This window comes from Ascaphus truei, chromosome 5, assembly GCF_040206685.1.
Source record: "Ascaphus truei isolate aAscTru1 chromosome 5, aAscTru1.hap1, whole genome shotgun sequence".
NCBI lineage: Eukaryota > Metazoa > Chordata > Amphibia > Anura > Ascaphidae > Ascaphus > Ascaphus truei.
The window spans coordinates 197,941,283-197,968,299 of NC_134487.1; the positions used below are offsets into that span (position 1 = coordinate 197,941,283).

Consider the following 27,017-nt stretch of genomic DNA (forward strand, 5'->3'; position numbering starts at 1 on the left):
AGTATCTGCTCCGCTGCAGTAGCCTTCTCTCCCCATGCGGTCAGGAATGCTGTGAGCTCAGTGGCGGTTAGTCCAGTAGCCGCAGTGACTACCTCCTTCGCATCCACTGGCACCACACCACCGTTATTCAGATGGTCACTTGCTCCCTCTGCATGTCCTTGCAGCACCGGAGCTGTATCGACCTCCTGCACTCCGGGCTGATTGGTGTCTGCTGCCACAGCAGCTACGGGGCCAGGCCCCTCCATTGGAGCCATTCTGGCTTCATAATTCTCCAAGTCCTCCTCCAGTTGCGGCTTTGATCGGCCATCCATCGGCAATCCATAGCCCTCACATCTCTCCATGATCCAAGCTCGGTCCCAGGATCGGAACCTTCCTGAGCGATTACTCATGTTGGGATGTGCAGTACAGGGGTATGGGTAAAGGGCAAGGTTAATTATCTTGTGCTTATTGTGAAGTGTGTGTAAATTACCACTTGTCTAGAGAGCTCGCAATCTACGACTTTCCCCACTATGTTTTAGAATCCGGCAGGAGTCTATACCATAGGCTCAGTCAGCGTCCAACCGCTGCCACCAGTAAGTATAAGCCTGACACGGGAGACCAAGACTTATCTACAAATTAATACCGGGATTCTGCACTGAGCACACAAGTTAAGTAAAATAAATTGTACTTTATTTCTTTTCAGTACTAAAGAGAAAAAAAATGGTGATAATAGCGCTAAGAACTAAATAATAATTATTAGTGTACAACAATATAAACACTTAGATCCCTTAAAATAATAAGGCAAGGCTGCCAAGAGATGCTGACCCAAAAAATAAAGTCAGTTATAATACACAAAAAAACAAATACAAACCGTCGCCTAAAAATGTCCAAAGATAGTCTATTGGGGATCCAATTGGACCGGAAGACACAGATCCACCTCCAGTCTTGTACTTCCAAAGTTGTGACCACGACCAGATGTGACGTAATATGTGGAATCAAGCAAAAAAATAAATCATAGTGCAAACTGCTACTGAAAGGGACATACAGTACAAACACTAGACAAACAACAAAGACAGGTACAGGCAAGGCTGACTTAAATGAAAGAGTTAATTTTAATACAACAAGTGATTACAAAATATAGTTGATAACACAACAGCAGGCAGCTGGTCCGGTTGATCTAAAACCAAAATCCTACTGTACTCACGACAAATTAGAAGTAAATGCGCGGTGGATTGTGGACATAGGAATGTAGCAGCTTGTCCACCAGTGGCGTCAGGCTGATTTGAAAACCGCTCCAGCGCTGCAACACCTCCTGGTTCGATTGTCCGTCGCTGGTGGTGTGCTTGGGGGCAAATCCTTTTCTTACTGCTACAAAATGGATAAGCGTGACATGCAGCCTGATCTACAGCCGGGATCACAAGCCTAGGTTTGGATCACGCATGCGCAGAAGCCTGCACGTGCTACTAATGCCAATGCCAATGCTACCAATGCCAATATTCCCTGATGAAGAAACGCTTGCGTTTTGAAACGCGTTGGAAGACTTCTAAGACTTTAGTGAGCTGATTCTATCACATCCGTACAGTACCCCTCTGAAGTAGCTACTACTGTGATATCTTGGTGTTGGAACACGCGGCCAAGTGACGTCATCCGAGGTGGACGGAGTAGCGGCAACATACAGTACAGCCCGGATCTACCGCAGTGGAACTGACTTTGTGCTACTGTCCTCCTTTATGAAGGACTAAGAGGGTTATTGCTTACCTGGGACCAGCCCACCATTTACCCATTCGGCGCCACTGGTGACTGAGCCACAGATCGATCGGGCTGGAACGCCCTGTGGCAGATGTGGAACCCCTCATGCGGAGACCCCATGATATACCAGATGACATCTAAGTAGAGGCGATTCGGCTGGTTGGTGCTTGGGTAATTTGTCCCTTGAAATGCTTCATTAATTCATCCTTGATGTACGCAGTTTACTTACCATTTATTGTGCCTCACATTATATATTTTTATTACACTATGAGCGTTGTGCACTGTTTTGTTGTGTTTTTTCTGTACCCTCTCCGCAAATCCCTGGTCAATAAAGTTGCCCCCTGTCCCGGAGTCCCGGAAGGCACATGTGGTCGTCTTGAAGTTGTCACCGCACAAGGTGATGGAAATGTAGATCCTGGTAGGAGTATTGGGAGGAACATGTGACATGGTACCCATGTAGTTCCCCCGACATTCACTGCGTGTTGGCTTTTCCCGGCTTTATAGGACAAGTGGCGACTAGGTTCCAATTGTTTCCGCAATACATACAGAGTCCCGAACGTCGTCTTCGCTGTCTCTCTTCCATGTACAGACAGGTAAGTCCGAGTTGCATGGTTTCCTCAACTGCTATGGCTGGGAGGTTTTTGGAAAGCGCTTACCTCTCTCCATCCTTCTCTCTTGGAGATGCTGGTCCATCTGGATACAAAGGGCCACCAACACTTCTAATCCCGATGGACTTTCCTGTGAGGCCAGTTCATCCTTGAGGTTCTTGGACAGCCCTACCCAGAACGCCGCTGACAATGCTTCGTCATTCCACCCGGTCTCGTGGCAATGGTGTGAAACTCGAGAGCATATTGGGCCACAGTGCGATTTCCCTGGGATATATTCAGCAGGGAGGAGGCTGCCTTTACCTTCCTTCCCGGTGTGTCATAGACCCTTTGGAATTCCGCGGTGAATCATTCAACGTTGGATGTGAGATCCATAAGGAACATTCCAGAAACACACTTCTTCATGCAGATAGTGGACATAGTATGGTCTATTTAAAGTATACCATATGGTCATTGCAAACTTTTAGCAGGGTAGTTTGGTTGAGTGTTTGGGGCGAAAGCCAGATTGGAATTGGCTAGGGAAATCTGTCTTGGTATAGTAATCGCTTAATTGGGAGTCAGCACATTTTTCCATGTCTCTGGATAGTATTGGGGAAAGAGAGATTGGCCTGAAGTTTGAGACAGCGTTTTTGACCCCACTTTTGAAGATTGGGACAACTCTGGCAGTTTTCCAGGTCTAAGGATTATGGCCTACAGACAGGATAGAGTTTACTATGGAAGCAATTGGTTTGGCAATGGCAGGGGCACCAAGTCTTAGGAACTTAGATTGTAAGAGAAGAAAAGAAAGCGCACACCTCCTGGTGCAATAAAGTTTGTTTGCGCAAATAAAAGACAAACAGTAGAATTTCACTCACAAACATCCGGTGATAATGGGCAGTGGTTAAGAGGGTAGTGTATGAGGTGTGCAGAGTCCTTCCTCCGTGGGGGTACTCCGCCAGCTGTCACAGAGCGTCCGCTGCTCCCTGCTGCCTGCACAGTGTCTGGAGTCTCGTTCCACATTGCGTGACTGGTGCGTTGTCACATGACTCCTTCTTCCGTTTGGCAGCGATACAAGCCGGTGGTTCAGGGATGATCTCAACACAACAGTAGAAAAAAATGTGTGATGCTCTCAAGACAAGTATGTAGTTTGTAACAATTAACAATTAGTCGGAAAACAACCTGTTCATATGTAGATGTCCTATTGGATCAGGTAATGAGCTATCCCACAAAGCAATGAGGTAAGGATAGTTACCAATTGATGATCCCTGGATATTGATTGAGGCAAAGCTGGAATGGACTCACTTGGGAAAGCAGATTCCACGATGAGCAGAAAGTCCTTGTAGATAATCCAGCACCTCCAGGTTGAATGTGCCTCCGTTGTCGATATCTTCACAGAAAGGGAGAGGGAAAAGAACGGAGCACTATCTCCAGTGCTGTGAAAAACAGCCAATGAAACCACAGGGTATGCGTTCCCAAAATAAAGCTATTTAATGGGTCAAAAAATCAGTAACAAAGCACACCAACGCGTTTCAGACCTTAATGGATAAAGGACCATTAAGGTCTGAAACGCGTTGGTGTGCTTTGTTACTGATTTTTTGACCCATTAAATAGCTTTATTTTGGGAACGCATACCCTGTGGTTTCATTGGCTGTTTTTCACAGCACTGGAGATAGTGCTCCGTTCTTTTCCCTCTCCCTTTCTGTGATGATCTCAACACAGCCCGGATCACCAAGTGATACATTCCCTTACTTCTCCTTTCTTTTCTTCTCTTTTTTTCTTAGTTGTCTACTGGAGTGCTGGGTTGGCACCCTAAACCAAGAGAGCAGCAACCTTTGGCATTTATGGACTGAACATTGACTACTTTACTGTAAGGTTTATCTTTTTAATTAATGACCAATTGGTCATACAGAGGTTAGTTAATTATCCATCGTATTGATGTGCCTGAGCGCCTGTAGCTGAGGCTCCTCTTTTTATGTTATAATTTAGTCTTGTTTATATTTGGTTTATAGTGGAGGACACAGTTACAGGTGCGACAACGAGTATTCTAACACTTGCCTTGGAAAATCTGCGTTTATCACCAACAAGACCCAGGTACATGTTGGGTACATGCTGCAACATTTCACACATTTCTGCAGAGACTTATGGCCCGTCGGATTAACACAGCAGGGGTTCCTGGCAGTCCCATTCAGTTTGAATGGGACTGATAGGGACCCCCGATGTTAATCCGATGGGCCATTAGTCTGTCTGCAGAAATATGTTAAATGCTGCAGCATGTACCCAGTATATACCCAGCATGTACCAGCATGTACCTGGGTCTTTTTGGTGATTGCCCCTGATTTGTTTTAGAATAATCGTCGGCACTAGAGTACAGCAAGGGTTTGTGCTGTGGGTGTGTTCTGCACTCCTGTTGTGTGTTTTCTTTCCTCCATTTGAGCCTTGGAGGTTGTTCTCACTTATTCAGAATTTATATTTTATTAGATTTGAGTAATATCAACTTGTATGTTTTGTGAACTTAGATTGTAGTAAGTCAGGTCCACATTGGCTGCTTAGTTTTAATTTGACGAGCGCTTGTGTAATCTCCTCTTCGGATACTGGGTCAAATTGAAAATTGTGGGCAGTCTTGGGAGGGGGGTGGGGCTATGTGGGTACTCCCAGGAGGAGATTCATGTTTGTGGTTTGGGTTGTGTTTCGCTAGTAAGTTAGTAGCACACCCCACAAAGTAATCATTGAATACAAACAAAACAAATTACCGGTGCTCAACCAAAATGTCCCATCAATTTGAATAGAAGATGATCTAATGTTCTGTCTTCAGAAGGCTGGTTCCTCAGCCCCCCAAAGGTTCTGACAGGGAACTTCCAAATGTGTATGTGAAAAACAAAAAAGACAAACACAGACCTAAGTAAAGAATCTGTAGTGCAGCATCAGAGGAATTCAAGTGTAAGTTCAACCATAGCAGAGAACAGTGTCCCATCAATATAAGTGTCCATAGAAAATTGCATATAGCTATCATTCTTAACTGGAACACTTTGTGATGTTCTGCTCCGCCTGGTAATAGCCCGTCAGGAGTGCCCGGTAGGATCTACCTCTCTAGGGAACCGCAATCGCCGTAATCACAAGGCTCCAAGCGTCGTGATCCTCTGATCACATCTGGGTACTCGCGCTTCCAACTGACGTTCACGTCTGACGTCACGGCATCAAATCTGTCCGTGTGCCAGAAAAAAGAACTTGCTGTCCTTGCAATACTCTGAATAGAATAGTAACAGCGCCACTATGCGAACCCAACTAGTTTTGCTTACTCCATAAGCTTCGGCAGGGGATAGTGGCTATGATTCATACGCATACTTTTATACCTCCAGCATTAATCAAGCAAATTAATTAAATAATTAATTAACTGTAACTTAAAATATAAATATAAAATGCAATTAGAAAAACATGCTCATTTGATTAATGTACGTGTCTATACCAGAGTATAAAAATATATAAGATTAACAATGTAATAACCTACCATATTTATACAAAGATAGTTCGTAGTGTGTAGATGGTCACTGCAGATACCATATTTATACAACAATAATACATTTATTACATGTTATTAAAAATTAAAATACTAAGAAATCAATCATCAAATCTTAAAGGAACGGGACAATATCATACATGTTCATTTAAACCAGTGGGAGCTTTTGTATGTAAATTATAAATCCACTCCTGTTCTTTTTGCATTAATTTCTTATTACAATCTCCCCCCTCTGATGTTTGGGGGGATCTGCTCAAGACCAATGAATTTAAAACCTGTTAGCTCACTATCTGACCTTCAACACATACTTCAGTCTGACTTTTTCAGACTCGAAAACTGGATTTCCCAAAACTAACTGTTTTTAAACACTGACAAGACTGTAACAATGGTGTTTGGGACCAAGACTAAATTTTTAAAGCTTCCAGCGACTGAGCTCCAGATTAGAACTAACACTAACACCACCCTAACTCCTGTTACTAGTTTTAAATACCTGGGCATATGGTTTGACTACCACTTAACATTCGGGATGCACATTGATACCCTGACAACCAAGACCTATGCCAAACTAGGGGTACTTTACAGGAACAAATCCTCCCTAAGTCTCCTGATCAGAAAACGTATCGCACAGCAGATGCTAATGCCAATTATTGACTATGGAGATATAGTATATGGCTCAGCACCTCAAACCCACCTTAGCAAACTTAACACCCTCTACAATTCAATTTGTCGTTTTGTTCTCCAATGCAACTATAACACACATCACTGCGAAATGCTCAAAGAACTAGATTGGTCATCACTCGAGTCTAGGCGCAAAGTTCACCATTCCTGTCTTGCCTTCAAATTCTTTATGGGCAAGCTACCCAGCTACCTGAACAAGCTCCTCACCCCTACCACATGCAGCACCTATCACCTGAGATCAGACTCCAAAAGACTGTTCATGGTGCCAAGGCTCAACAAAGTATCCGTCCGCTCCTCCTTCTCTTACCGTGCACCCCAAAACTGGAACAACCTACCAGAGACTCTTACATCCACCACCAGTCTACTGTAAATTCTTTCAAATCTAAGCTGTCACACATTTTAATCTGGTCTGTAACTGTTTCATTCGCCCATAATATAAATTATCTTTAACTGTGCATGCAATGTCTTGTATATAATGTATACCCTGCTCATTATGTAACTGTATTTGTAAACATGTATTATTTGTCTTAACTCTGTGCCCACGACATACTTGAAAACGAGAGGTAACTCTCAATGTATTACTTCCTGGTAAAATATTTTATAAATAAATAAATAATAAAAAAAATGCTTAGGAAGATTGTGTAGTTTTTTTCTTTTGTTGTAAATGTTTCTTTGTATTCTTTATATTATTTACATGTTCTTTTATTCTTACATGCAATTCTCTTTTAGTCTTGCCCACATAATCCAGGCTGCAGGCACACGAGATTTTGAAAACAATATATTTTGACTTGCAATTAATAAAGTGTAGCCAGGTCCTCTGTTCCCTCCCCCCCCCCCTTGCTCTGCTGAGTGCAGGAACTCCCTCTGCGCAGCAGGCAGTACCGGTGGGGCGATCGTGTCACCGGCAGCATCCGTAGCAGGGCGTCGCCATCTTGCGTATAGCTACGCATACACAGTGGTGCCAGGAGTTGCAGCGGCCATGGATGATGTTGCGCATGTGCAGGGCAAGTGTGAGGATTCGGGGGTCACGGCAGTCGCAGCGTGACCCCCCCTTACCTCCTACTGCCCCCCGCTGCCGTGAGACATCCTCACCGCCAGTTCCTCCCGGTCCCCGTGTTTCTGGGGCTTCCCTGTCGTCCCCGACGGGCCCCTGCTGCCCCGCAGGCAGCCCGCAGTCAGGCGGCTGCCATTTGTCCTGGGCGCGCGCTCTCTGACTTTACAGAGCGCGCGCCAGGCGAAATTAATTTATTCACTGCTCCAGCATTGAAACCACGCCCCCAACACTCACGCAGGTTACTACCCAGGCACACAGGTGAGTAGCTTTGGCACTATCAAAGTAACCAATCCAGGACAGCTCCTCATGTTCCTCCAGGCCTGCCTCCGCTTCCTATTGTAATAGTGAAGGGGAGGGGGGAGAAGAAGGAGGTGGACTCTCGCTACAGCTTAGTACACAATAAATGAATGTAGACAAAGGTGCATAGGGGGAATGGGTAATTGGTAGATTGTGGAAAAAAGGAAACACCCTTTAACTTGCACTCGGTGTCATAGTTGATATGATTATTAGAATTAATACTTATTATTTTATTTCATTCGATTAAAAATAATTCCATAGACAAATTGATCGAGATCATGAAAATACAATGAATCAGCAATCACAAATATATATACACACAATAACTGGAGAAAGAGCCTATTGAGAAACTATAGGTAAGTACTCAATGGTTGTGAGAAGAGCTCACAGTGATATAATACACCAGGCCTCTTTTCCAGTTTCGTCTTCTGTTTGCTACTCAGGTTACGATGCGGCTTGGCTGACTACTCTCTCTGGCTCTCGACCCCGGCTCCCTCCTAATTACGCTGCTTCTCACGTCCCTCGATCTCAGCTTGGATCTCTCCACTCCCTGACCTTGGCAACGGCAACTACAACGTCTCTTCTTTACCCGGTACCGGCAAGTATTGCTATAGCTATATCCACCTGGCCTGGCATCACCACAACACCATGGACATACTCCTTCTGCTGTGGGTGCGTGCACACATACGTCCCACCTCAGTACAAGGGATGGGTCTGGTCTGCGGGCAGCACCGGCGTAACATTATGTCGAGCCCACAAGACGCAGATCAGACTGAACGTGGCAGTATGATGTCGGCCATGTATCAGCAAATCCAGGCCATTAACGATCAGCTGGTTCTTCTCGCACGACAGATAGAAGATCTCTCTTTACAGGCACCCCCTGTGGTTGCACCTCCGGCGCAGGTGGAACTGGTGGGCACCGCAGCACCAGACCCGAAGATACCGTCACCCAAGCCGTACGATGGGGACCCGCATGCCTGCCGTGGATTTCTCAATCAATGTGAAATCCAGTTTGAGATGGCTCTGCAGCAGTATTCCTCTGGTTGTAAGAAGGTGGCATATGTCTACAGCCTACTCACGAGAAATGCCCTGGCATGGGCCTCCCTGATTTGGGAACTACACCCCGAAATCACTCTAGATTATGCTGCATTTAGACGAGACTTTCGCCAGGTCTTCGATACCCCCACACGCCAGGAGAGTGCTTCTGACTCTTTGCTTCAGCTTTCACAGGGACGTCGACCCATGGCCCAGTACGCGTTGGACTTCAGGACCCTAGCAGCTGAGACTCGGTGGGGTCAGGAGGCTTTAGTCACAGTCTTTTGGCAAGGATTAACGAATTCCGTGAAGGACGTGCTCGCCTCACAACCCAGACCAGAACTTCTGGAGGAATTTATCTCCCAGGCCATTCGGATGGACCAACGTCATCATGTACGCCGCTCCGAGCGCCAACACCCCCGATTTGTGCCTTTCCATGCCCCTTTTCCCAGGTTCTCTTCGACCACAAGACCTGCTGCCTCCCCATTGCCCGGTCTGGAGGCTCCAGAACCGATGCAACTCGGAGTTCAGCGCACCCGGGCACAGATACGACAATTCCGCAGACTCAGTGGATTATGCTATTACTGCGTATCCTCTGAGCATCCTATTCGCGAATGTCCACTATGTCCAGAAAACGACCATGCCCAGTGAGTATGAAGGGGCTCTTCCTGAGTGCTAATTCTCCCTGTCCCCTTTCCAAAAAGGAACTTCCTAAGAAGTTGACCATTCCCGTTTTCCTCTCTGGTCCTACCTTTCAGACATCCACAATGGCATTCATCGATTCCGGCGCAGGAGGAAACTTCGTGGCCCAGAGATTCTCAGAACTGGACCAGATTCCACTCATTAAGAAGAACACTCCTGTTGCCTTGGTAGGGATCGACGGCCGTTCGCTCAACCCGGCTTACATCTCCTTGGAGACCAGCCCTCTCAACCTTTCTTCTCATTCCCACAAGGAGACCCTGGTCTTGGATGTAATTTATGATCCTGGTACACCGGACACTCTTGGCTTACCATGGTTGCAGAAGCACAATCCAAGCATCAATTGGACATATCAAGATCCCATTGACTGGAGATCAAGGTCAGAGGAGTCTTCCCCACCAGCTGTGCTTCCGCCCCAACTGCTGGCCAATACTTCCAACCCCAAGGGAAACTTACCCGACCCGTACGCAGATTTTATGGATGTCTTCAGCAAAACTCAGTCTGGCTTACTACCCCCGCATAGATCTTACGATTGTCCGATAGACTTGGTGCCTGGATACACATTGCCCAAATCCAAATCCTACCCCATCTCTCTGCCTGAGACGGAAGCCATGGACGAATATATCCATGAGAACTTGAAGCGGGGCTTTATAAGGCATTCCAACTCACCCGCGGGGGCTGGTTTCTTTTTCGTTAAGAAGAAGGACGGTACTCGAAGACTGTGTATAGACAACCGGGGCCTGAACTGCATTACGGTGAAGAACCGTTACCCTCTCCCACTCATCACTGAATTCTTTGACAGACTTCAGGGCGCTAGGCTATTCACAAAGATAGACCTTCGCGGGGCATATAATCTCATTCGCATCCGGGAGGGTGACGAATGGAAGACCGCCTTTAACACCCGTAGCGGCCACTATGAGTACCTTGTGATGCCCTTCGGCTTGTGCAATGCCCCGGCGGTCTTTCAGGACTTTATCAATTACATTTTTCGGGATGTCCTTAACCTTTTTGTAATTGTCTATTTGGACGACATCCTTATTTTTTCTAAAAATCTACAGGATCATATCACCCATACGAGGTTCGTTCTCCCCGCCTCCGGGAGAATCGCTTGTTTGCCAAGATGGAGAAGTGTCTTTTTCACCAGGCTTCCACCTCGTTTCTTGGGTATATTATTTCCGACAGGGGTTTTACCATGGACCAAGAGAAGCTTAAAGCCATAGTGGATTGGACGCAACCTGATTCCCTCAAGTCCATTCAGTGGTTTCTAGGGATTTCCAATTATTACCAGAAATTAATTCGCAATTTTTCCACCATCATCACTCCGATCACTGCATTAACCCAAAAAGGAGCCAATCCTTCGGCTTTGTCACCTCAGGCAGTTACGGCATTCAAAACATTGAAACAAGCATTCGTCTCAGCTCCAATCCTCCGACTCCCGAACACCAATTTCCAATTCACCCTGGAAGTAGACACTTCGGACTGTGGGGCCAGTGCAGTCCTATCCCAGAGGTTTTCTCCCCAGGAGAAACTCCACCCCTGTGGATTTTTCTCTAAGAAGTGTTCTCCGGCTGAGAGGAAATATGACTTGGGCAATAGGGAACTTATAGCTGTCAAGTTGGCCCTTCAGGAATGGAGGCATCTTCTGGAGGGGTCAAAAGAGCCGTTCACGATTCTCACGGACCACAAAAATCTCCTGTATATCGAGAGTGCCCGCCGCTTAGGAACTCACCTAGCCCACTGGTCGTTATTTTTCTCTATGTTTAATTTTATTTTGTCCTGCATTCCCGGCACCAAGAACGTCAAGGCGGATGCTCTCTCTAGACAGTATTCTTCTGAAGAGAGACCGGAGAAAACTACCGAGTCCATCCTCCCCAAGCAAAAAATCCTCGCGGTCGCTGCATTTAAGAATCTTGAGAAGATCCTCAAGTCTCAAAAATATCTTCCTAGTGACCTCGAGGTACCGAAGGATACATTATACATAGAGCCCAAGTTTATTCCTGAGATCCTGGATTGGGGGCACGCTTCCCGTTCTGCAGGACATCGGGATTCAAAAAACACTGGATCTCATCCGTCGCACCTTCTGGTGGCCCAATATGGCCAAAACCATCCTTGAATTTACTTGTGCCTGTCTTGTATTTGAACGCAATAAGATACCTCGAGTGAGACCTCATGGTCTACTTATGCCTTTACCAATCGCACAACGTCCCTGGTCCCACATATCCATGGACTATATTGTCGAATCGCCTAGGTCGAATGGCATGAATACCATTCTAGTAGTGGTGGATCGGTTTTCCAATCCAAACTTCCAGTGACAAAGGCGCTTCAGCACTGAATCCCTTTAGTATGTAAACAGAACAACAGGACTGGATAAGGGGGCAGATGAACTGATGAATGTAGTAAAGTCCCCAGATGGACCAATGATCCCTGAAGGGTAAGGTGTATGGTTAGAAAAAAAACCACCAAACCCTCATTGGGATGGTACCTGGACTCACAATAAGTACTCACAGAGAATAAGAAAAGTACTCACAGAAATCCCTTGATCCTGAAGTCCTGACAGGCGTGCAGCCCAGTGGAGATGCTGTCTAGAGAAACAAAAGGAGATACTGGCGCACAGTCAAGAGTGGGTCCCACACAAGTAGAATTTAAAAATTATGCTTTATTAACCCATCTAAAAAAGTGGAGGCAAACAGGGTGTTTGCTTCCACTTTTTTAGATGGATTAATAAAGCATAATTTTTAAATTCTACTTGTTTGTGTAAGGAATCCACACCTCGGTTTACTGCTTACCTTGCCTTACAGACCTGTGCAGTCCTGGAACACTCCCCATGATATATTCTGCAGCTGAACAAGCTATTACTGCAGCCCCAGCTTGGGTTCAGTCATTAGAGCAATGCTATCACACGCCCCTTTTGCTATAGGTTCGCTGAAAATACAGCTTTCCCACAATGCTTCTCTGCCGAGCATAATCCTTCTTGGATGTTCTGTGTTTGCCACAGCCACCTGTCTTGGCCACAGTGTTGCTGTTTCATGTCCTTTGTTCCTAGCCCATGTTCCTGGTTCCTGTGTTGAAGCGGTGGATCTCCAGCGTAACTTCAGCTTCCTGTTACCTGAGGCCTGCTGCCCTTCCCATAGCAGAGGCCTGTCTCTGGTTCCTGGGGCCTGCTGCTCTCTCTCCATTGCAGAGGCCATGTCCTGGTTCCTGTGCTGAAGCGGTGGATCTCCAGCATAACTTCAGCTCCCTGTTTCCTGAGACCTGCTGCCCTTCCCATAGCAGAGGTCTGTCTCTGTGAGTCCTGAGGCCTGTAGCTCTCTCTCCCTGCACAGGCTCGTTTTGGACTCCTGCGCTGAAGCATTGCTTTACCAGTGCTGCCTGGCGGTGTGCCCACTCCGGTCAGCCTTCCCCTTCCTGCGACCGGCGCCATGGGCTGTAGACGCCACTCGTGCAAACCCCGTTCCTGACCTGCAGCAATTTCGCTGAAGCAGGAAGACCTGCATGTTCTGCTGCCGACTCCCTGCTTGGACTACGTTTACCATGATGTCTCCAATCATGACCCTGGTGCGTCCACTGACTACGCTGCTCTCTCCAGTCCTGACCCTGCTAGGTACGACTATGAACTGCGCAATCCCGATCAGCCTGCGCGGTCTAAGGTTGGTGCTTATACAACCCCACCTCAGCCACGCGGTCCGACCCTGGTTTGTGGCGAGCACAACCGTGACAGTTTGGGACCCACTCTTGGCTGTGTGCCAGTATCTCCTTTTGTTTCTCTAGATCGATTTTCCAAGATAGCACATTTCGTCCCTCTCAAGGGATTACCCTCCTCTCCTGGACTAGCTGAGATCTTCTAGAGAAATTTTCCGGATCCATGGTATTCCACATCCATCGTATCGGATAGAGGCTCTCAATTTGTTTCCAAATTCCGGAGGACCTTCACCAGAAGACTGGGCATTTCTTCTTTCTTTTCTTCAGGATATCAACTTCAATCAAATGGGCAGACTGAGAGGGTTAACCAATCACTTGAGAAGTATTTGAGGTGCTTCGTCTCAGACTCCCAGGATGACTGGTTGGAATTATTTCCCTGGGCTGAGTATGCCTTTAATTCATCCAGGAATGAATCCAGTCGTGAGACACCCTTCTTTATTTATTACGGATTCCATCCGGCTCATCTGCCTATTTCCAATATTTCCTCTGGGGTACCAGCCGTGGATGAACGAATCTCCCTTTTACAGGTCTCTTGGTCCAGAATTCAATCGGCGCTTCAAAAGGCCTCAGAGACTTCGAAACTCCAGGCTGACCGTCGTCGCCGACCTGCACCCAGTTACAAGTCAGGGGATAAGGTTTGGTTGTCTACCAAAAATATCCACCTCAAGACCCCTTCCCCTAAATTAGCACCTAGATTTCTGGGCCCTTTTGCTATCATGGAGCAGGTAAACCCGGTGGCCTTCCGCCTTCAATTACCTCAAAGCATGAGAATTCCTAATGTGTTTCACACTTCACTTCTCAAACCGTTTTTTTCCAGTTCTCTCTTTCCGGACCACACTCTTAGACCTGACTCAGTGATCATACAGGGCAACCAAGAGTACGAGGTCAAAGCCATACTGGATTCCCGCCTCTCGAGAGTTAAGGTTCAATTCTTGGTCCATTGTAAGGGCTTTGGACCCGAGGAAAGATCATAAGTATCTCTAAAGGACATTCACGCACCTGGGCTCTTTAAACGTTTCCGGAAAAAGTTCCCATCCAAACCGTGGGAGGATCGTCCTGAGGCCGACCTTGAAGGGGTTGTACTGTGAGGATTCGGGGGTCACGGCAGTCGCAGCATCACCCCCCTTTCTTCCTACAGCCCCTGATACCGTGAGATGTCCTCGCCGCCAGTCCCTCCTGGTCCCAGTAGTTCTGGGGCTTCCCCGTCATCCCCGACGGGTCACTGCTGCCCCGCAGGCAGCCCACACTCAGGTGGCTGCCATTTGTCCTGGGCACGCGCTCTCTGACTTTACAGAGCGTGCGCCAGGTGAACTTAATTTATTCACTGCTCCAGCAGTGAAACCACGCCCCCAACACTCACGCAGGCTACTACCCAGGCACACAGGTGAGCGGCTTTGGCACTATCAAAGTAACCAATCCAGGACAGCTCCTCATGTTCCTCCAGGCCTGTCTCCGTTTCCTATTGGTCAGCCGCACTCTATATGCCTGCCCTACCACTTTCACATTGCTTGACATAGTCTCCACTTGTGGATGTCTTCTCTGGTTTCATCTTCTCTTTGCTACTCAGGTTATGACGCGGCTTGGCTGACTGCTCTCTCTGGCTCTCGACCCGGCTCCGTCCTGATTACGCTGCTTCTGGTCTGCAGGCAGCACCAGCATAACAGAAAGCGCGTGAAATGAGGCCATTAAGAAAAAGGCTCTGAGCAGGGACTACAAGTCCCATGAGCCTCAGTAACGGTTACCTGATCATGGCAGCCAATAGGGCTCGAGGGTTCACTGAAGAGGGAAGTAGGAAGCTGACAGTGGAGAACGAGTGTCATAGGTGCTAGGAGAGGATAGGGGAAGGAGGTGCAGAGAGGCAAGTAGCCTCTGCACTAGGCCGGAAACCCCTAGGCCCCATATAAGGCCCTGAGTCACCGCCAGCTTGTGGTTGCTGTAGGGACAGCCCCTTTTAGGTAGGGACCTTGCCTGTAGTATTCAGTGACATTCAGGGACAAGCTGCTGAAGCTGAGTAACCGGATATTCCTAGCCTGGGACCAGACTATTGGACTGCCATCCAGCCAACCTCCTGCAGAGTTCCGGATCTTGCTGAGGACCTCGTGGATCGGCAGATCCTTTTTGATGTAGTCAGCATGTCTGGGTGCTGGAGCGCCCGGCAGGTATTTCATAAGTGCACCAACATACAACCTTACAGGCGCTTATCATGCCTTGGTGGTGGGTTCTATGGGGACACTCGGGTTAAGTGACCAAGGGACTGGGTCGGTACATTGGACACGGTGTAGGAATACACAGTGGTGGGTCAACGCTTATATTGAGGGAAAGGATTATGGTTAACCGTGTTGATTATTATTCATGTACATTATGTGTAACACCTGCCGTAAAGGTTATCAAGTTAATCTAAGAGCTGTTGTTACTGTTTCCTGTCTGGGGTTATCTCATAGTATTGGGATCCTGGGCAGGTGGAGGTGCTGCCAATTAATATATTCTTTGCCCCAGGTTCCCAGTAGTGGAGGTTCAGATCTCTGTGAGCCTATAGGTATTTGCAGCACTAGTAGACACGTCTTGGTAAAAGGGAAAGAGGGCTACAAAAGATATCAATGTTATACATCTTTCCTGATGGTAATAAAAAGTCCTTTTTTGGGCTCATATATTTGCAAATAACACAGTTATTGCATTTATAGTTTCCCAACGGTTTTGAGGTCAGCCAACCCATACCGCTATCTTGTTTCGGAATTTCTTTGAGAAGGCTTGGACTTAAAATGTTCTTAAGGGATAAAGATTTTCTAAAAAAGATTTTTGGCTTATTGTCAACAGTGGGAGTGATAAACCTCTTGTAGCGCTAAGGCAAGGGGTGGCCTATAGGAATGGATAGGATTGTGGATAAAGTCCTCTTCTTATGAATGATGACCTCAAGAGAGGGAAGACAAAACATACAAAACACTGCAGTAGTGCAATAGTGAAGAGAACTTTATCCACAATCCTATCCATTCCTATAGGCCACCTTGCCTTAGCGCCACAAGAGGTTTATCACTCCCACGTCCATTCCTGGTTGTGAGATAACCAGAGAAACTTTTTGGGCAGCTCCAGGACTCTTTTTTGGACTCCAAATCACAGGTTTATTCACGGTCACATGTTAATTTATGCATTTTTATTTATAGATTAATTTAAGTTGTCATGCGAGCGCTATTTGCACCTATATTTTCACTTGTTCTGTTTTCTGTTCTTTATTGTCAACATTACTACCTAATATTGGATCCACTTTAATGATACTCTAGTGTATGGTTAGGGCTTTGTGTATCTTATAATGCAGTGGATTTTATTTTGTTGTGAACAGAGGATTAGTATTCTTTTGATATTTCTTCTTACTACATACTTTTTTGTCATTACTTATTTTGTTATCAATGTTTCTCTATCGATTTTATTAACTCTTTCCAAGGTGGTTTCCACCACTTTCTGGTCATAACCTGTTTTTAGAAAATTGACCCTGAGATCTTCTGCTTGTTTAGCAAAGTTGTCATTGTTGGAATTATTGCGTTTTAAACGTAGGAATTGCCATACGGGATTGTTTGAATCCATGTGCTTTTGCATGTCTTGTTTGCATTGTGCACATGTTCCACAGGCATCTGTAGTGATTGAGAACCTTGGTAGTGCCAGTTAATTTGTAGCTTTTTCACAAGGCATCCCTGAACTGGTAGAGTGCTATAAGGTCAGTTGTAACCCACAGAAGGTGGCAACCCCGTACTCTTATTCTGTATAGTGGAGCATGGGTATCACAGAGTTTTAAGAACTCGGATTGGAAATAGTCAAGCGCAGAATCAGGGTCAGGAATTAAATCCATTCTGTGCCAAGGGCAGTTGGTAAGGTCAGCCAGAAACTGTTGTGGATTAAAGTTTCTAAATATTCTAGTGAGGAGAACTTTAGGGCTTCATTGGGGTGGTTTAATTTTCCTTACACAGTACACTATTGCATGGTCACTGAAAATGTCAGGAAGGATGCCAGAAGATTGGATTCTGCTGGGATTTGAGGAGAGAATTCAGGTTAGTAATGAGTGGTTGTGCGATTTCAGGTTTGTCCGTGTGGGTTGGGAAATGAGTTGCGATAGGTTAAGCGACTTGATTTGTATCTGGATTTTGTGTTTTTTAGGGTCGAGCCAATTGAAGTGGAAATCCCCAAGAATTAGCAGCTCACTCTTCTCATTCAGAGAGGGAATTGAGCCAAGAAACTGGGTGATATCATTCTGGGACTATAGAGGGGCTTTAGGGGGGCGGTAGATGCCAGCAACCATGATGGGCTTAGTAAAGGGGGGGCAGATTCTGCCAACCAGGGTTTCTAAAGAGGGTGGGCTTGGGGGGCAATTTAACAGTGTAAATTGTAAGGTGTCTGCAATATAAAATAGCACCCCTCCTCCTATCTTTGACCTATCTCTCCTAGAAATGGATTATCCCTGAACGGCAATATTTGCATCAGGGTTTAGCCATGTTTCTGTGAGAACGATGGCTTTGGGTTTATGGATAAGGCACCATGCTCTTAGTTCATCCAGTTTGGGCAGCAGGCTCCGGATATTTATATGGGTGACAGATAGACCTTTTTGGAATTTAAAGGTGGATTCTCAGGGGTATGGGACAGAGTTTAAATGGGAGGGCCTGGGTTAGGTTCAATATCACCTGCTAAAGAGAGTAATAGTATGAGTAGAAATTTGAGTAGTTGTTTGCAATTTGTAAATTTGTGGTGTTTGCCATTAAAGTGAGCGGTGGTTGGTGTGCTGATTTTTAGAGTTCTCCACCAACATTCAGTAGATAGTGCAAGGCTTTTAAGTAGTCCAGGGTGTATGGTGATATTGGGTGTGGGCCAGGAGGGAGGAGGTTGTAGTGGATAGAGGGAGTAACATTTCCATGAGGCCACGAGAAAGAACAAATTGAGGTATATACCAGGTTCATTATGCCAGAGGTAGGTAATGCTGCATGGAGCTGTTGTGAGCCAAGTGTGTTTGTGTGCAGACTAAACAGCAGGGGTGTGCCTTTTCCTTGTCAAATGTTTTGTTGCATTGCAATGCTAGGGTCTATTCGGGGTTTGCAGTGCACTGAGTGGGTGAGGGTTGGGGGGGAGGTAGTTGTGTGCAGTCAGTGTTGGGAGAGACTGTAGTGAAAGTTGTAAAGGGGTGGGGGTTAAATTGTGCAGGCTAATCAGCACGGGATCATAGTGTGGTCAGGGTAGCTTACCGTTTGTTGCCTTGTGTAGAAGAGTTTGTAGTATGTCCAGTCCCCAGTCACCTCTAGTCAAACTATAGTCTAACTATATATTCTCCCTTAAAATTATCACTTAAAGTGCATCACTCTTAAGATGATAATGCTACCCTGCCAATGCGTCCCTTAGACTGGTGTTACATTTATACATCTAAGCAGTCACTGACCCTCCCCCCAATAAATCTGCCTGTTAGACAATTAATAGGTGAAGTAATCGGACGAGCACTGCTGTGAGGATAGGCGGGAGGCAAGGTGCTATAAAAATAACTTTATTCCGGCATATAAGCCAAGGTTAAAACCACATGAGGAGGATCCTCTGACTTCAATAAAGTCCCATAAGGACGAAACGCGTCAGAGCATCCTCCTCATATGGTTTTAACCTTGGCTTATATGCCGGAATAAAGTTATTTTTATAGCACCTTGCCTCCCGCCTATCCTCACAGCAGTGCTTGTCCGATTACTTCACCTATTACTGTTCTATCATTGGGACCGAGGCACACAACGGAGCAGGGGCCATCCAGCCAATTCCAGCGAGAGAAGCGCAGCAGAGCCCAGTATGGAAGAGTGAGTACATAATGCTACATTTTTTAGACTACGGGAGGTTATTACTAGCCCACCCACAGAGGGACCACTGGGTGGAGTTACATACTCACCGGATAGGTTAGATGGCTTTCTCCCCTCATTGAATGGACTGTGGTTGCTTTATTCTCTCTTCATTGATTTGAGTGGCTGGTGTCATTGCTTAGGAGGATGGTAACCCTGCTCTAAATGTTATTACTACAAACGCCTACACATGGTTGCACTGGAGGCATATGGAGCACCCAATAAAGGGAGTTTCCCTTATCCACTTTGTTAGACAATTAATGGCACGCCGTAAAAACAAAATACACCTTTTGATATTCAAACATACCAAAGATCAAAAATTAAGGCAGAGTGGGTATTTCTTTTAAGACAGTGGGTTGCAGATCAATCAGTGGGTTAAAACATATGCTTTAGACTGCCCTATCAGGTGAATGGTCTGGAGACACAATTCTATAGCTGTTCTTATTTGCCCTGAGGCGAGTAGTCGGGATGTCTAAAGGCAGAGGCAGAGGGTCCGCGATGCTGGCATCCAAGAGTAGGTGGTGCCCGGTACTGATAGGGAGTATCTTAGGAAGGGTGCCTGAGGTACAAGGTGCTTAGACCCCTCTGTTGGAAGAAGCCCAGAGTACTACTAGCCATAGCCAGACCATGGAATCACAGAGTGCTTGTAATGGACTGTAATCGGGTGCAGTGTATCGAGATGGAGCTTTGCTTTCTTGGGGTACATCCTACTCTTGGTAAACTGCAACCATGTACTGTACAGATCAACAGGAAATTAATTCTCATCGGAATTGTGATTTCTATACAGTAGGAAAAGGACTGTGCTCAAAATGGAGATTCCTTTGTCCGGGAATGCACCACGTGAGTCTCATCATCCAAAATGGCAGTTCCCACCGAGAATGGGAACTGTGTGGGAGGTTTGCAGAAAATTTGCATGCCTTTTTGCAAACGCGAAAGCCAGGACCCCACCCAAGCATCGTGACTGGCTCAGCCAGGAGTCAGAGTCATGCCCTGTCCACGTCATCGGATGCCCTTCCTCTAATCTCCACCAGAGGGAGAGGGGACGATGACAGCCAATGCCTAAAGACCTTGGAGAATAAAGGAGGTACCGGATGTAGCAGACCGCACCCTCAGTTCTTCGGAGCCTGGCGAGTGGAAGAAGTGCAACTACCATTCCTTTTGTGCCTGTGTCTACTAAAAGTATTGAACATGTCAAGTGATATGAACTTTACCCACTATCGACTACCAGGAGGGCTCCTGGTGGTGAAGGTGAAGGGGAAGAGGTACCTCAGATGCATATGCCTTGTGTGATTTCCCAGGTGGTGAATTGACCTGGGGCGCAAAATGTGCCCACTGAAAAGCATGTTTCCTAAAGGAAGAAAAGGATATGTATAACAAGGCGCCTGTGGTTAAAAGGATATATATCCAACCAGTAGAATAGCCAGGGATAGGCTCCAGACGTAGTGATGTGCTTAAAATAGAAGAAAGACACAATACATAGCGTGATACTGTTAGATAAGACAAAGGGGGGGGGGGGAACTACATATAGACACACAATATATAACTAATAAGTATCAGCTGAGATACAGGTGATTGCTAATTAAAACATTTAATATACATATATTAATATACAGGACATAGAAAAAATAAAAATAAAAAACTGGGTAAAAGGACAAATAATGCCGATGGACACACTGCTGCAATGGGTGAAATACCCACTCACCGGACGATAGATGTAAACAGGCGGTGGATAAATCTGAGAGTATCCCCTCTCTGCTGCTCAGACAGCTACTGCAACCGATCCGGTCTGTAGATGGAGCGTGGCACACGCCCGCCGGCGTGTGTGAGTAGAGCTTCTATCAGCTGGTATTGCAGGACATGCAGATAGGTTCAGAACGGCTACAGCAGATTCGCCTGATGTATAAGTAAATCCGTCTGCCTGGAACAGCTGATTCGTCACCGGATCCGTTCGGGAAGGGGGTAAAATCACCACAGTGCTGCAGTGAGAGTCCAAAGATGCCACCCTTGGGCATCTTCGTCTGGAGACCCTCTACGTCTGGAGCCTATCCCTGGCTATTCTACTGGTTGGATATATATCCTTTTAACCACAGGCGCCTTGTTATACATATCCCTTTCTTTCTATGCTATCATTCTGACCAGGGGGTCAGAATTTGTATTTCAGGCAGCCCCTTATATGTGGACTACATTCCCCATTTAAGGTTGTACAATATTAATTGTTTTATCATTTTATTGTTCTAGTTAGCGCTACCTATTCTCTGTTTTGCAAATGTTTCCTAAAGCCTACCCTGCTGCGGCATACAGATTTCACAGAAAAGGCTGCGACTGACCCCACTACCTGGGTGGTCGGTCCTGCTAAAACTCAAGCTACATCAACTATGGAGGCTTTGGAGGGTCTGTGCACCCCAGAAGAGGCCCAAAGGGATTTAAGAATCGTGATGACTACAAAGCAGGCTGAGATGGTTCCAGACCCGGTCCCCGCATAGGAACCAGAGACGGTAGGTGAATCAGAACCAGCCCACGAGCAATCTGCTAAGGTGACTGCCTGGGGTGATGAGACACGTTGTTCTCAAAGGCGTCGGTGTCGATGTCCCTGCGGATGACGACAATGCCACACCCGTGCAACGACCAGATGTCGACGTTTTTTCAGTGTGGGATCTGGAGCTGTTCCAGGACACCGCGATACCTGCCGGAGATGACGTTGTACTACAAGCGACCGGTGAGGCGGATGAGAAGCCTTTCGATTCCTGCTCAGGTGAGTACAGCTGCAATTACCTCAAGTTTGTGACAGCTTAGAGGGTCTCGTCAGCCTTTCCAATGGGTTCCAGGAAGCTGCCACTCCTGTTACAGTGTTACCGCTCATACGCGAGACTGTGGCTGAGCATTAGATCTATGCCATGGATCGACCCTTTCTGCCAGCTATACAGTCTTATATTGCCGGTATAGAGGGAATACCTTGCTGGGAGATGGATCAGATTGAGGATCTTATTCCCCATGCTCCTATAGAGACTGTTCTACCTGAGTTGGAACCACAAGCGAATTTCAAGAGAATGGCGAGATGAGAGCAAAATCAACTGGAAGTGGATCTCTATTTTTGTGAACCTGTGGGAGGGGATCTTAATTTTGAGATTAGTTCAGGAGGAGAAGGGGATTGGGATGATTTGTCCAGCGAGTCTTCTGAATCTGATTGGGAGTCTTCTTTAGGGATAGCACCCGAAGCCAAGGTATTCCCTAGTTGTGCCCCTCCTAATTCCTTCACTATAAGTGATGAAGAAGTTACTTATTACATGAATAAATGGAAGGTAGGCCGGTCCATTTAAATGGACAGAGTTGAGTATGTGTCAGAAGGGCAACCCAAGAAAGTGTTTTCTGTAATAGCACCAGACACTACCGGGGTCTTAGTCAGGAAGCTAGACCCTAATAACTATTATTGAGATTCCTTTATGATGGGAGGGACATAGGGTTCTGTCTAGACAGCTTGTTTTCTTTCAAATAAAAATGTAATGTACTATAGTTCTAGTAAGCTGCAATGACTGTATTCACAGAACAGTTTATGATGCATATCAAATTTGATAATCAATTATGTGAAATGTTCTCTTGTTATGTTCAAGTTACATTCAAGGATGGTACTGGAAAATTTAGGACCCAAGCGGGGTCGTTGGGATTCCACCAGAGGGAGAGTGTAGCCATGTCACCCAATTGCTACTATTCTGTACCTGTACTGGCAGTGAACCTGGTACAATCAGGTTGCCCGTAGTTGATATGGGGTTTTCCTCCTCCGAGAAGCTACACTTGAGTGACAGCGGGAGGTGGTGACATCCGGCCTGGGCATGACCAATCATGAGACAGATCTGGTACCCTCCTCCTGGTTGTACTTTAGGGCACTGCCGCTCCAAAATCAGGAGTGCCTTCACCTACTTTAGAGGGGCAGGTCACACAGCCAGAGCCTTAGTTGCAAAATTGGGAATAAACCTTCTATAGTAACCAACTAATCCCAAAAAGGTCCTTACTTGTTTTTTTGTAACTGGCCTTGGCCAATTTTGTATCGCCTCTACTTTGAGTGTTTGGGGTTTGAGTAAACCTCTGCCAATAGAATACCCTAGATACTTGGCCTCCTCCAGACCAATAGTGCATTTAGCGGGGTTAGCAGTTAGTCCAGCAGACCGAACTGCGTCAAGCACAGCTTGGACCTTTGGAAGGTGGGATTGCCAATCTTCACTATGGATTACCACATCATCCAGGTAGGCGGCAGCATACCGAGCAAGTGGTTTTAAAATTTTATCCATCATTCTTTGGAATGTGGCAGGAGCTCCATGTAAGCCAAAAGGCAGCACCCTATACTGAAAGAGGCCATCTGGGGTTGAGAAGGCTGTCTTTTCTTTTGCCCTTTCTGTGAGGGGAACCTGCCAGTACCCTTTTGTTAGGTCTAGGGTCGTGAGATATCGGGCTTTGCCCAGTCTCTCTACCAGTTCATCAACCCTGGGCATAGGATAAGTATCAAATTTTGACACAGCGTTTAGTTTACGGTAGTCATTGCAAAACCTTGTTGTACCGTCTGGCTTTGGGACTAAAACTATAGGGCTGTTCCACCCACTTTGGGATTCCTCAATTATGCCTAGTTTTAGCATTTTTTTAACCACCTCTAAACTTATAGCCTCTCTTTTGGCCTCTGGGATTCGGTTCAGTTTAAGGTTAACTCGGACCTCCGGTTCAGAGACTAGGTCATGTTCAATTATGCTAGTTCTACCTGGCTGTGTAGAGAAGACTTCTTTGTTTCTTATCACTAAACTCTGGACCTCTCATTTCTGATGAACGGACAGGTTTTCAGCTATGCTAACCTCTGGGTCAGTTTCTCGATTCTCTGATGGACCTGGGGGTACTAGGGTTAACAAGACCTCTCTATCTTTCCAGGGCTTAAGTAGGTTTATATGGTAAATTTGCTCAGGTTTCCTCTTACCTGGCTGTCTCACCTTATAATTTACTTCTCCCACTCTTTCCAAGACCTCATATGACCCATGCCACTTCGCAAGGAATTTAGTCTCTACGGTGGGAACCAGAACTAGTACCCTATCGCCTGGAAAAAAAATTCTGACCCTAGCACCCTTATTATACGTATTCCTCTGGGCCTCTTGAGCTTTTTCCATGTGGTCCCTCACTATAGGTAGGACTGCAGCTATGCGGTCCTGCATCTGGGCAACATGCTCTAGTACACTTCTGTAAGGGGTAACCTCGTGTTCCCAAGTCTCTTTGGCTATATCCAGTAAGCCCCTTGGGTGTCGGCCATACAATAGTTCAAACGGGGAGAAGCCTGTGGATGATTGGGGAACTTCCCTAATGGCAAATAACAGGTATGGTAACAAACAATCCCAGTTTTTCCCATCCTTATCGACCGCCCGGCGTAACATGCTCTTTATTGATTTATTTATTGAACCGTTCCACTAAACCATCTGTTTGTGGATGATAGACTGAGGTTCTGAGATGCTTGATTTTTAGGAGTTTACATAACTCTTTTGTTACTTGGGACATAAATGGTGTTCCCTGGTCAGTTAAGATGTCTTTAGGAATTCCGACCTGGGTAAACAGAACTATTAACTCTTTTGCTATGTTTTTAGCAGAGGTGCTACGTAGGGGAACTGCCTCCGGATATCGGGTGGCATAATCTAATATTACCAATATATGCTGATGTCCCCTAGCAGACTTTATTAGGGGCCCTACCAGATCCATAGCAATCCGGTCAAATGGTACATCTATTATGGGAAGGAGTACCAATGGGCTACGATACGCTTTGAACGGGTCGGTGATCTGACATTCTGGGAATGAGGAGCAATAATTTGTAATTTCTGCCAGAATCCCAGGCCAATAGAAGCTTCGGAGAACCTTTTCTTTTGTCTTTTCCACCCCTAGGTGTCCCCCAATGGGTGACTATGTGCGAGGTTTAATACTACATTACGGAATGTCCGTGGTACCAACAATTGTTTAGTTATAATTGATTTCCTTTTATCAACCCGATATACTAGGTCATTCTCTACCTCGAAGTAGGGGTAGGCAAGTGACCTATCTGGTTGGCCAGGAGTACTATTCTGGTCCCGTATATTCCCCCTTGCTTCCGCTAATGTGGGGTCTTCCCACTGGGCCTTCTTAAAACTCCCAGGACAGACCTCTAGGTCAGCGAAGGTCTTATCCTGTTCTGGGGTGGTAAGTGCCTGTTCAACATTTTGATTTGGGGTATTCCCTACCAAGGTAGCCATGGGGCAGGGGATTTTACAGCACTCATCCTCTTTCCCCTTCTTATTTGGGCCCTCGTCAACCTCTATTTCTGAAAAAGGGAAAGGGTTTGTTTCTTCTATTACTTCATTATGGTCCGCTATTGAACTCAGGGCGCTATTCTGAGAGGAGGACCATATTTTTAGAAAATGGGGAAAGTCGGTCCCTATTAACACATCATGTTCCAGTTTGGGTACTATACCTGCTTTGAAATCTAAAGAACCAAACTCTGTTTCAATAAGAACATCAACCGTGGAATATTCGTGATTATCCCCATGTATACAACAAATTGCCACTCTTTGTGAACTGTTTACCTATTTTTTTCTCAATGGGCAACAGGACTAGTGTGACCATACTCCCAGAGTCAAGAAGTGCCCGAATCCTCTTACCATTTACCTTTACAAATGCCCACAGATGGTTATTCAAGGGGTCCTCTGGGCTAGGGCCCATACATTGGGACCACATCAAATAAGGTTCAACGCTGTTGCATTGCATTGGTTCAGCATTTAGTGGGCAGACTTTCGCGGTGTGGCCCCTCTCATAACAATTTACACATTTAGGTACATAGTCTGTGTCCCACTTAGAGCCCTTTTTCGGCTCTCCATGTTGGCTGTTGCCCTTAGTATGCGAGCCACTGTTGCTGGTGCTGTGTGAAGGCGGTCATCGCTCTTCAGCCCCCCTTAACCCTGGTACCCTTTTACCGTCTCTGGAAGAGTCCTGGAACCTTGGGTAGGTTGGATGCTCCATGACTATGGGTTGCGGGTGCTCTTCTGCTGCATTGTACCTTTCTACGAAGGCCACCAGCTCGTCTGCATTGTGGGGGTCACTCTGACTGACCCAACGGCGTAGGGCAGAGGGAATTTTCCTCAAGAACTGGTCCATGACCATCGTTCCACGATGTGGCTTGCTGAGTTGATCTCGGGTTGTAGCCACTTCCGAGCAAGGTGGATGAGGTCATACATCTGGCTTCGGGTGGCTTAATCCAACGTGAAGGACCATGCGTGGAACCTTTGGGAACGAACAGCAGTGGTTACGCCGAGGCGGGCGAGGATCTCGAACTTCAATTTTGCATAGACGTTAGCTTCGGCTTGCTCTAGATCTAAGTAAGCCTTCTGGGGCTCGCCGCTTAAGAAGGGTGCGATTAAACTGGCCCACTCAGCTTCTGCCCATCCCTCTCTCTGTGCCATGCGTTCAAACGTGAGAAGATAGGTTTCAACATCATCCGAGGGCCCCATATTCTGAAGGTAGTGGCTTGCCCTGATCATTTTTGGGACTGGGGCTGCCTCTGCCAGTGCAGTCTTAAGGATAGTCCCTCTCAGGATCTCGAGTTCCTGCTGTAAGCCCTGGGCGAACCGTTGTTGCTCCTCTCTCAGGAAGCGGTTTTTCTCTTGCTGGTTTGCATTAGCCTGTTGCTGGTTTGCATTAATCTCTTGCTGGGCTATTAGCAGCTGTTGGTGGGTTGCATTCGCGTTTTGCAGAGCGGCATTCGCCTCTTGCAGGGCTGCATTCGTCTGTTGCTGGTTTGCATTAGCCTCTTGCAGGGCTGCATTCGTCTGTTGCTGGTTTATTAACAGCTGTTGCTGGGTTTCATTCGCGTCTTTCTGGGCAGCGACATTGCGTAC

General features: G+C 46.4%; 1 protein-coding gene across 1 annotated transcript in view; it reads right to left on the minus strand.

Annotated features, from left to right (window-relative positions):
- LOC142495724 (zinc metalloproteinase-disintegrin-like VLAIP-B) overlaps positions 1-2,400 on the minus strand; it is a 383,444-nt gene extending 381,044 nt beyond the window's left edge. The window contains exon 1 of the mRNA XM_075601590.1: positions 2,396-2,400. The gene's annotated coding sequence lies outside the window, so the exon portion shown is untranslated. The remainder of the gene's footprint in view (positions 1-2,395) is intronic.
- Between the last annotated feature and the right edge of the window lie 24,617 nt (positions 2,401-27,017).